Consider the following 12436-nt stretch of genomic DNA (forward strand, 5'->3'; position numbering starts at 1 on the left):
AATCGTACAATCATAAGGTCGGTGGGGAGGAAGTGACTGAGCCTTCTGCTTACTGAACACCTCACCCAACTCGTGATATGTTTCAGGAACCAGGGACAAATCAGGAGGAGCAGACTCACTGACCCGACTGGGGACAGCATGAGAACAGGCAGTCCTGAGGCAGTTAGCATGGCACTCAATGCTCCAACTAGTTACCTTTCCAGTCACCCAATCGAACGAGGGATTGTGTTCTCTTAGCCAGGGGTATCCAAGAACCAGAGGAATATGGGGGGAAGGCAAAATGAAAAAAGAAATAACCTCAGAATGATTCCCCGACAACAACATCTTAACCGGTTCAGTCCTCATAGTGATCCGTGCCAGACTACTGCCGTTCAGAGTGGTTGCTTCAATGGCTTCCGGTAATTGCTCCTTGGAAAGCCCCAGCTGTTCCACTAAGTCGGCATCAATGAAGCTGTCATCGGCACCTGAATCGATGAAAGCGTTAATCGCTAAACTCTGATTCTTATTTATGAGGGTAGCAGGAAAACGAGGTCTGACAGGGCTCTTGAGAGGTTGAAACTGGCTCGCTAACAAACCTCCCAAACTTAACGAGCCGAGCAGTTTAACAGGCGCTGAGGACAAACGGAGATGTAATGTCCCGAGCTACCACAGTAGAGGCAGCTGTTGGTCTCACGTCTACGTTGGCGCTCGTCCTTAGTTAACCCGTGCCGCCCCACTTGCATAGGTTCAGGATCTGGCGGCAGGACTCCTCCACTAATCCCGTGTGAGGAAACATGATTAACACCTTCTGGTCCACCTCCTGACCCGAATGGTAACCGAGTAGCTTATTGATTGGACCGGACCCACTGCTTCTCCCTCCTTCTCTCTCGAACTCTGTTATCCACCCTAATAGATAATGCGACCAAACTGTCCAGGTCACAAGGCTCCGGATAGGAGATCAGCTCATCCTTGAGTTTCTCCGACAACCCCTGGTAAAAAGCCGCTTGTAGTGCCTCCTCATTCCACCCACTCTCCACAGCCAATGTCCGGAACTCAATCACAAAGTCTGCCACGTAACGAGCTCCTTGGCGAAGAGAGAACAACCGCTTAGCTGCGTCCTTACCTCGGACAGGATGGTCAAAAAGCTTTCTCATCTCTGCCGTGAACTCCTGGTATGACGCCATGCAGGTGTCCTGTTGTTCCCAAACAGCTGAAGCCCATTCCAAAGCTCTACCACGCAGCAGTTCAATAACAAAAGCTATCCTAGCCTTGTCTGTGGCGTAAGAGTGGGGCTGCAGATCAAACACTAAACCACACTGCATAAGAAATGAACGGCATCTTCCCAAATCCCCTTCGTATTTATCAGGCGTCGGTACCTTGGGCTCACGGAAGGAAACCGCTCCAGAAGCGGCAGGTGAGAGGGGTGAAACAGGTGGTGGAGAATCCGCCGGCAAACTGAGCTGATCCTGGATACTCGCCAAGCTAGCAGAGAAGTTCTGGACTGAAATCGCTATCTCCTGTAGCGCCGTGCTGTGTTGTCCCAATATCTTCCCCTGGTGGGTAATGGCATGTCGAACGGAGTCCAGGTCCGCTGGGTTCATTCCTGGCCGGATCGTTCTGTCACGGTTCTCTAAAGTAGAACCCAGAAGCAGACCAGGACAAGGAGAGTAAGACGAAGGTGAGTATTTATTTACAAGTTTAAATGTAGTGATAGAAAAATCCAAGTAGCGGAGCGGGCAGCGGAGGTGAGTTGATGGAATTGAGTAAGCAGATCCAAGGAAGTAACTGAAGTCACCGACGACCAGGTAGGGATGGGATGAGTGTTCCGGGTGAATGACTGTAGACAGAAAAAACGGAGGTAAGTTCAAGGCAAGCAAGACGTACAAAACAACAAAACAAACTCTATCAAACTGGAGGCTGATACGCTGGCACAACATACTGTTCATGGCTAACGATCCGGCAGGGAATGGATGTCAGGTCAGCGCTTATGAAGTGGAGGGGTGATGATCAGGACCAGGTGTGCAGATAGCTGATGGGATACAGGTGCGGGTACTCAGAGATCCTCCAACTAGCTACGTCGCCCGGCAACCAGACAGGGTGCGTTCCAGGACACAGGAAAAAACACTCCAGGACAGAACACAGGCAAAAACAGACTCAGGAAGCGGGATTCGTGACATAATTATCACATTACACATTTAGTAATGGCACGATGCATTTGAAGGTTCATGCACAGTAAATGATTTTAATCGATAAACCTGTGGGGGAAAGGTGCTTGTGCATTGATAATGCCAAAGCACATCAAAGATAATAATAAAATAAAACGGCACCTATTTCACTGCATAGCCTGCTGAATTTCCAAGATAACTTTTCTTTCATGTTTATTTCGGCAGAAATTAAAATGTGGCACTGACTCACCCATGGATTGATGGTTCAGCATTGTCTCAATGAATAGTTAGGCATTTGACTAGCCATGTGCGACATGCACATGCGGTTACAAGCCTGCTTGAGTTAGTGGCAGCTGCATGATCAATATCCACCTTCCACCTGATCTTGCAGACTCACTAAACACAAATGCTTTGTTTGTAAATTATGTCTGAGTGTTGGAGTGTGCCCCTGGCTATCCGTAAATTTTAAAAACTAGATAACCATGCTGTCTGGTTTGCTTAATATAAGGAATTTTAAATAATTTATACTTTTACTTTTGATTCTTAAGTATATTTTAGCAATTACATTTCCGTTTGATACTTAAGTGTATTTAAAAATCAAGTAGGATTTTACTGGGTGACTTTCACTTTTACTTAAGTCATTTTATATTAAGGTGTCTTTACTTTTACTTTTACTACTTTTTCAACCACTGCCCATGAAGTCATGGAAATAAAAGTGCTGAAAACAAATTGGCTCCCTATTTATTTTTAAGATGGAGAACAAGCTATGAAGGAAAAAAGTTTTGGTGCAGGTACAGCTGACTAGCGCAAAAATAATATTGTGATAGTCAAAATGATACGATATATTGTCAAAAATAATATCCAGATATGTAACTATATATTTTCCCCCTCCATCACTGCTGCAACGCACACACATTTAGCTCGACAAATAGGAGTGAAAATGGGCTTCCATAAAAGTTGTTCAACAATCTTGGGCAGATGGCCAGGATATGGATTTCATCTTTCATAAAATCTCTTGGTAAGTACTGTAGCTAAGTCTTGTTTATAGCTAGCTAGCTACATGTCATTATTTTGATAGGATATGTCGCTATGATACTAGTCTATGATACTGTAATGTAGCTAACTAGTTTAATACATAGCCTCTCCATAATGTCTAATGTGAGAGGAAGATTTGCATGGCTAACATTGGACCTGAAGACAGGTTTGATGCAGCTAGCTAGCTATGTTTTGATGCATGTTGCCACCTTGTTTTCAAATAATGTTTAAACTCAAACTGGCTCGCTACTGTAAGGTTCCTGCTTATTAATCAAGCAAAATAGCTAGCTAGCATTTGAGGGCTTCAGCTAACCCCTAAAACAATGCCAACAAGCAACAACATTATTGTGTATTTTCTATGCATAAATAATGATGACAGTTCACCAGATAAGGAGGCAGTGGCCAGACACCAGTACCTATTCAGAGTAAGGGAGGACAGGACCACCATTAATAATGTAATCAGTGCTGTGTGTGTTTGTGTCTTGTATGTTGTAAGGAGGTGCCCCCATATACATGGTGCTGCAATGAACTACTCCTGGGCCAGGGTGAGTAATGCCAACCAGTCAGTGCCATGCTGGCACATGTGCCTTGTGAATTAGTTGTGAATCACAATCTCTGATTGGCTATGTCCAACCGTGTATTTACTGTTGGATTCCATGACTGTATGGTGACAGTCTTGCTCCCCCTCCCTCTCTCTCTGTCATAGGAGCTGGCTTGGATCTGTAAGGCAGGCTCTTTCATGACCAGTTTCTGTGACGAGAGGATCTAGAGCTGGTCTACTGGCACTGACAAAAACGTCAGAAGGGACAAAAGATGATTACTAACAAGACAGGACATCACAAGTGTTTAGTAATATCAGAATCACCTTTATTCACCAAATACATTTGCATGTAGAGGAATTTGACTAAATTAACAGAATTTACAGACAGCCAAACTGAATATACAGACAATATAACCCCACCCTTTCAATACATGTGTCACTCATCAACTCTATCTTGTTTTTCTACAGATGGAGGACAGAAGTGAGGCTTTGGTCATGGAGTCCTCTGACAGAAAGATAGGTTGATACTGATGTCTGAATTAGGAAAGATTTTGTACTCCGCATTAAAATTATACCAGACACATCTATAACTTTTCAATGTGAATGACAATAAAAGACAAGTTTAATATTTGCACATAGTTATATTAGCATAATTACTGCTTCTACAGTATTATGTGAAGGATGATTTATTCTACATGAAACTGTTACACTTGAAAGTTATCAAAACACTTTGTTTAAAATATCTACATAAGTTCAGCAATTGTATTTTTCTCATATTACTCTGTAGGCTACTCAGTATGAGAAGAGTGCCATCCTCCTGCATCTAGTTATTGAACTCTGCCTGCTGGACCTAAGAGGCAAACTCTGTCATATCTAGGATGGAGTGTCATGCACTCCACCCCTCCTGCCACCTGACTGCACATGTCCATAACCTGTAATAAATGACATAGATGAAAGGGACATCACCCACTGGAGACTTGAAGACAGAACCTCACCTAGGGAGCTGTGCATTGGAATAGAAATGCCATTTGAGTTCTGGTTAGACAGTTGAAGTTGTACTCAACACACAACTGATTTTGATTTGTTAGGTAAAGTGTCTTTATAAGCAATAGGATATTTCCAGCAGAAAAGGTTTTGTCTTTGTAACACGAACACATCCATCGATTTGTTGTTGATGTCTACACACAAGCTGGGTGATCTTTGTGACATAGAAATAGAATTCATTCTATTGTGCAATGTCCACTGGTGGCCTACACCTGCAGGGATATTTAGTTCTGGGATTTGGCTCCCAGGAAAAGATCTAACAGCGGAACTAGCCAGTTCTAGAATATTGTATTGTAGGACTCGCAATAGTTGATATCTCTTTCACAGTAAGTATTTATATGATGTGATGAAACAATGAAACAAAGATGCAAGCTACTTTAGTAGTGTTGGGGAAGCTACTCCCCACATCCAAACTACTTCATGATATATCATATCTAAATCTGAAATAGACTATAAATTGCAAGAACTGATCACTCTGAGGTCGGATTTTAACAGAATGTGTCATTTAGATTTACACACAAAAACTGTTTAAGTGAGAATTAGGCAGGTCTGATGTCAAAAAAGAAAGGACAATTCTTGTCTACTTCATTCATAAGTCATGTTATTTTTGTGTGTAGTTCCAGTAGTTAGCTACACCACTACATGGCAAAAAAGTAATTAACTACTGAAAACACTACCAAGATTTGAATTTAGTTAAAACTACCACCAAGCTACTGCATTTAGTTCACTACACCCCAAAACTGTCCATAACTGACAGAAAAATATCAGCTAGATAGGATAGCCAGCTGCACCTATCACCAAGCTATGCTAGCTAGCTGATGTCAGCTTGGCTAAACACTAGATCAGCGCAGGCTTTAACCTAATGTGCCGGTTTCGCTGTTAATCTGATTAGGCGGTCCTCCCACGTGTGACTGTGGATTATCACATCGTCCAGGTAGGCTGCAGCATAGGATTGATGTGGGCACAGAATGCGGTCCATCAGCCTTTGAAACGTGGTGTGGACTCCATGAAGTCCAAAGGGCAGTCGCCCATATTGGAACAGACCGTCTGGAGTGGAGAATGCTGTCTTCTCATGAGCTGCCGCGGTCAGAGGAACCTGCCAATACCCCTTGGTTAGGTCCAGTGTACTGATGAACTAGGCATTTCTAAGTCTTTCAATCAACTCATCTATTCTCGGCATGGGATAAGCATCACATTCCAAAATGGCATTCAATTTACGGAAGCCATTACAGAATTGTACTGTATCATCTGGTTTCGACACCAGGACTATCGGGCTGGACCATCCACTGTGTGACTCTTCAGACTCTTCAATGACATCCAGCTCCAACATCTTCCCCACTTCTTGTTTTATTGGCGCTCTCTTCACCTCTGACACTCTGTAAGGTTTTTGATGGATCCTTATCCCCGGAGGTGTGATGATGTCATGTTGGATGTGATGGGTGTGTCCTGGTAAGGAAGAAACCACATCTTTATTTTTCATAACCAACTCACGTAACTCTTGGGTCTGGGATGGCGATACCAAGGGTAATCTCCTCCAGCAGGTTCTCGGCAGAATTGGAAGTGGCCGAAAGTACTAACGCCTGTATGTGTAAAAACGGGGTTGAAACCAACAGCTGCTCCACTGTGACATCATTGGACTGGTGAAAGGTGAGTACACTAGCAGGATTTACAGGTAAACCATCTATTAACTTGACATTCTGTCTGGCGTTCTGTAGTGTGGGATCTTCTAGCTGAGCAGTACCAAACCTTCCCCTATTCTGTGTTACATCTCATGGGCATAAGAATTTCCAGGCCTCTCGCCCTTCGCTTCCTGTTCCTCTTCTTCCACCATTTCTGTCCCATTTATCCCTACTGGGTTTCTTGCCTCTTCGTCGCGTCCTTCCCCTTCTTCTTCAAAGAAGAGGTTTCATTTTCTTTTCACTGAAAAATGTAAATCGTACCTGGCATGCCCTATTACTGGCATCGCAATCTCCTGTAGTCCTTTCTACAATTCTTGAAAATATGGGCAGTTGCGATCCAGTAGCACGGGATGTCGCAGGTTCTCAATCAACCCTAGGTTACCTCTGAACCGCCCTCTGGTGGTGTTAATCTCTACATCTGCGGTTGGGTAAGTTTGGGTGTCCCCGTGTACACAGGTGATGTCCCTGGTTGGAGCGGCAGTTCTCTGCAGCTGGGTTAATAGTGATGGCATGATGAGGGAAACCATAATCCCGGAGTCTAGAAGGGCATCTACTTCTTTCCCTTGAACCTGTACCTGACTGAGGTGCGGTGGGTGGCGGTGGGCTTGGATATGGGCAGAAATTACATGGCAGTGGTATATATTGGAAATGTCAACCTGCATGGGTTCCTCCTTCCTGGGACAGTGCCATGCGATATGTCCAATTTCGCCACAGTGGTAGCACTCCCGGGTGTCGGTATCAACCCCTCTATTCCTCATCTTTGCTTCAGGTTGGAAACCCTGATCCTGACGCCCACGTTCCCCATCCGCTCTTTGGATTCTTCCTTTCCAAACCCGGGGAGTCTCCAGTTGGGATGTCTTGCTTCCCCCTCCTTTGAGGCCTCCCTTTTCCTGGGTGGTTCTGTCCGGACGACTGGGTTTGAGCAGTTCGTCAGTTGCTCGGCATCTCTCAACAAGGTCCACCACTCCGTCCGCTGTGGTGGGACTGCCCTGGCTGACAACCTTCTTTAGCTCGTAAGGTATGGTCCGGATTTAGTGGTCAATCACTATTCTTTCCACGATGTCCCCAGTACTGAGAGTTGTGGGCTCTAGCTATTTTTTTGCTAGGTGAACCAGGTCAAACATCTGTGACCTGGGTGCCTTCTCAGGTTGATATGTCCAAGTTTTGAACCGCTGGGCCCTCAAAGAGACACTGACTCCCAACCATGATATATTAAGATGGTAGCAGCGCAGTTTTGCTGAGCATGTTGTGTCACACTGTTTGTTTGTTTCAAGTGTTACAAGTTTTTATTACTTAGCAAAACCGTTATAGGCTGTGAGAGTTGTCATTAAACAACAGGCAAAATCTAAAATCCTACAGGATCGAAGCAATTAAAACGTTAAATTGACATCTGCTGGTTTCTACACGAGATGATAAAGCCGGTGTGGTGCCCTCCTTGAAAGCCGAGAGGATACGTCTGTGAGGTGACTGACGGTCTAAACATGTTGGGCCGACTAGCCTTGGATACTCCTAGACAGTCAGGTTTTTATCTGTGTTTCGCCACTCTACCGAAGTCTTCGGGACTTCTCTCCTGCCCCGCTGTGCAGTGGAAACCGGAGGTTGGTATCTGCGCTGTGAAATAATGTTTAGATGCGCTGGGCTTCCTAGCCCAGGATACCCCTGCCAGGTGGACTAGCCACCAGGGCCACTGGGACCACTCTGCCTCACTGTACGGTAGCCTACTGCAATGCAACTGGGTGCATTGGCCAGACCTACACACTGGGCGAAATCCCTGTCAGTATATTCCTGGAGCGGCTGTTGAACGCCCTGACCATTCTAACTAAGGCAACAACGCTCGGACACACAGTTGCTTTTTAACTCTACTTAACCTTTAGGCTACAGCTGAGCATTTTGGGGGAATTCATGGTTTCAAAAGATTGACTTGGTATACTTTAATTTAGTTTTCTTTTTGTTTTAGTGAACTGTTGGATTCAGTGGTTAAAATGGGTATTTTTGTACAAATGGTTTTAATTGCTGCCTACATGGGTTATGTCACACTGCATAGTCTAAATTGCATAGTCTAAATTATCAAAAACAATCTCATCTCCCTAACCCAAAGATACTGCTAAACCCTACTTTGACTGATGGTATAGCAGCTTTTATCTTTCAGAAGGATCTGATTGTTGTACCATTTGACTCGTACTGTGACATGCACATAAAACGTTCTCATCTACAGGGTTTGGTCTGGCTAAAACTGTGTTTGTTGTATCAGATGATTGTAGTTTGGATTATTTGAAATCATCTTAGTGCAGAGAAATTTTAAGAAGAAACAAATCAATGTGTTTTATTATTCTTCTGCTTTTGGTGTCAGGAAACATTCACCCAAACCAAGGCCCATTGGCTATGGATGAACTTCCCACTCCAAATTATTTTAAAACTAGATCAGGGTTGGGACTGATGCATATTAATGCAAGGAGTTTGATGCCAAAATTGGACATGATAAAAGTCTGGGTTCACTCTGCTGACCCAGATGTCTTAGTACTGTCCGAGACCTGGCTTAAGAGATCTGTTATAAATCGGTCTATAGCCTTGGATGGTTATAATGTTTATTGATATGATCGACAAAGTAAGGGGGGGGGGGGGGGTATAGTATATTAAAGACATATGTGGTTTGATAGGATGTTATAGACCTCCATCTGCAAAAGTAGAATCCGTGGATACTCGGGCTGAACTGATGCATGGTTGGGGGGAAATGAAATGGTCCTCATGGGCGATTTTAAACTGGGATTGGATATCTCCAATCTCTGAAGCCATAGGAGGACTGTGTAATACATTACATTTTACTCAAATTATAAATGCGGTTACAAGACTCAATCCCAAAGACATCCTAAGTCAACACTTATTGATGTTATTCTAACAAACAATCCGCATAAATTCTCGGCCGTTGCATTAGAGACACCAAAATCCAGTGCCCACTCGGTTCATAGTCAAACAAAATTTTAGGCAGTTCTGTGAGCAGGCATTCCTGCATGAACTTTATGCATGCAACTGGGATAGGATTGTGCTTATTCCAGATATCGAAGAGGTATTCTCCTATTTTCATTATGTGTTTTCTACTATCTGTGATAAACACGTCCCTCTAAAAAAGTACCGGGTAAGAGATAGAGACAATCCCTGGTTTACAGGGGAATTATCTGATTTGATCCATAAACAAAATACACAATGGGCCAAAGCCAGGAAGGGTCATTCCCAGACTGAATGGCAGTTATTCAGGGCACTGAGAAATAAGTGCATCTTGTTAATACGGAAATGCAGCTAGCTTCTATTAGCTTCTATTACGAATCTACCAAGGCAAACCTCAATAACCTGACGAAATTATGGAAAGCAATTAAATCCATGAATGCTAACACGTACTCCTCTGGTCTTCTGCTGAAACTGACCTCAAATTCAATGGATGTGACTGACAAGAATAAACTGCTTGACATGTTTAATGAGCATTTTTCTAAAGTTGGGCATTTATTTGATAATGAACTCCTTCCAAAAATCTCAAACGTGGCTGTGAATGAAACTGTCACATGCCGGCCTACGGTTCATTTATTTGTGTGTCACACTTTTACATAAAGGTGTAGATCTGTCCCAGTTGGATAACTATCATCTCATATCTAAACTGTCTACACTGGCAAAAGTTTTGGAAAACCTGGTGAACTCACAATTCAAAGACTTTCTTTATAATAACTCAGTTTTATCTCAAATCCAGTCGGGTTTTAAAGCCAAGCATTGTACAATTACTGCTGTAAGTAAGGATGTAGGTGATATTCTAGTTGCTCAGGGCAAGAAAAAAAATCACTGTGTTTCACTTTTTATTGCCTTTCGAAGGCCTTCGACACTGTCGATCATGCCCTGCTCTTGTATAGACTAAAAAAGGTTGGTTTAAGTGTTGATGCATTGGATTGGTTCCAAAACTACCTTTCTGACAGAACACAGTGTGTAGCTCAGGAGGGTATGAAATCTGAGTTTCGAAGGCTTACAAAAGGAGTTCCCCAGGGCTCAATTTTAGGTCTGATCCTTTCTACACTGTATATAAATGATATAGGGAAGACTGTTGACTCTGCAAATCTCCATCTGTATGCTGATGACACAATTATTTATTCTAGCGCGTCTAATATTGAGAAGGCTTTTCAGGACTTACAGTTGGACTTACAGCTTTTCCAATTGAAGCGTGCTTAATGAAAGGAAAAGTGAATGGTTCTCTCTTCCCTGAAAGTTAACAGATGGAGTCACTTGCAAATTTTAACTATAACAGGCCAGCTAATTGATTTGGTCACCTATAAGTATCTTGGGATTTGGTTAGATGAATTGTTGAATTTTAAACAGCACATTGATACCTTGACCGAGAAACTGAAGTTGAAATTGGGTTTCTATTACAGGAACAAATCTTGCTTTTCAATGTTAGTCAGAAAGGATCTTGTTCAAAGCACTTTATCAGTGCTGGATTATGGTGATATTGTGTATATGCAGGCCTCAAAGTACCTTGAAACACAGTGTATCATGGTGCTTAAGATGCATTATAAATGCTAGATGACTTACCCATCACTGTGATTTGTATGCTATGATGCAATGGACCTTTCTCTCCACCAGGAGGCTAAAGCACTGGGACACTTGTGTACAAAGCATTGATGGGACAACTCCCTTTGTATCTCTGTTCTTTACTGACCAGATCAGTTACTCAATGTGGTGTTCGTTCACAGTCGCTGCTGTCTTTGTCTGTTCCTAAGGCTAGTAGTGAGATGGGAAAACAAATTTTTTCACATAATGCCCCTTCATCCTGGAACATGCTTCAGAAGATTTAAATTAGGGGAGTTAGTGTCTTTGCCGGTTTCTAAGACTCTGATCAACAACACTGTTTGTGTTAACTGCAGTTGTTTCTAATCTTCAGTTGTATCTTTAACATGTGACACTGTCTTTTGTATCTATTCTGTAATGCTTTATGGACACACTGCCATTTCCCTGTTTTGCCTTCTTGCCAGGTCACCCTCGCAAAATAGATTTTTATCCTCAAATGGGTTTTACCTGGTTAAAACTTCTTCAGGCTAGGGGGCACTATTTTCATGTCCGTATGAAAAGTGTGCCCAAAATAAACTGCCTGCTACTCAGGCCCAGACGTTAGGATGTGCATATAATTTGGTAGATTTGGATAGAAAACACTCTAAAGTTTCTAAAACTGTTAAAATTATGTCTGTGAGTATAACAGAACTTATTTGGCAGGCAAAACCCCGAGGACAAACCATCCAGGGGGGAAAAAATTGAGGTCACTCTCTTTTCAATGGGTTTTCTATGTGGATCTAGATTTCTAAGGCACTTGCTTGCAGTTCCTATCGCTTCCACTAGAAATTGGTTGATGTTTTTCCTTTGAGAAATGAAGTAGCCATTTCCTATCTGGGTGCATAGCCAAGTGTACTGTTGTGGGTGGGGCGCGCGACCTGAAAGCTCGCTCCACTTTGTTTTCGTCCGTTATTGAACACAGTTTATTCCGTCTTAAATTTGATCGATTATTTACATTTAAAAATACCTAAAGTTGGATTAGGAAAGTTGTTTGAAATGTTTGGATCAAGTTTACAGGTAACTTATTAGATACTTTGTAGTCATGTTGCGCGAGTTGGAACCGGTGTATTTTCAGAATCAAACACGCCAAATAAATTGTCATTTTGGGGATATAACGACAGAATTTATCGAACAAAAGGACCATTTGTGATGTTTAATGGACATATTGGAGTGCCAACAAAAGAACATCTTCAAAGGTAATTCAAAGGTGAATTATATAGTTATTTCTGACATTTGTGTTGTGCCTGGCAGGTTGAATTATGATTTTCATGTGTATGTTTGATGGGGTGCTGTCCTCAGATAATAGCATGGTTTGCTTTTGCCGTAAAGCCTTTTTGAAATCTGACACTGTGGCTGGATTAACAAGTTCATCTTTAAACCGATGTATAACAACTGTATGATTTATGATTTAT

This window comes from Salvelinus alpinus, chromosome 9, assembly GCF_045679555.1.
Source record: "Salvelinus alpinus chromosome 9, SLU_Salpinus.1, whole genome shotgun sequence".
NCBI lineage: Eukaryota > Metazoa > Chordata > Actinopteri > Salmoniformes > Salmonidae > Salvelinus > Salvelinus alpinus.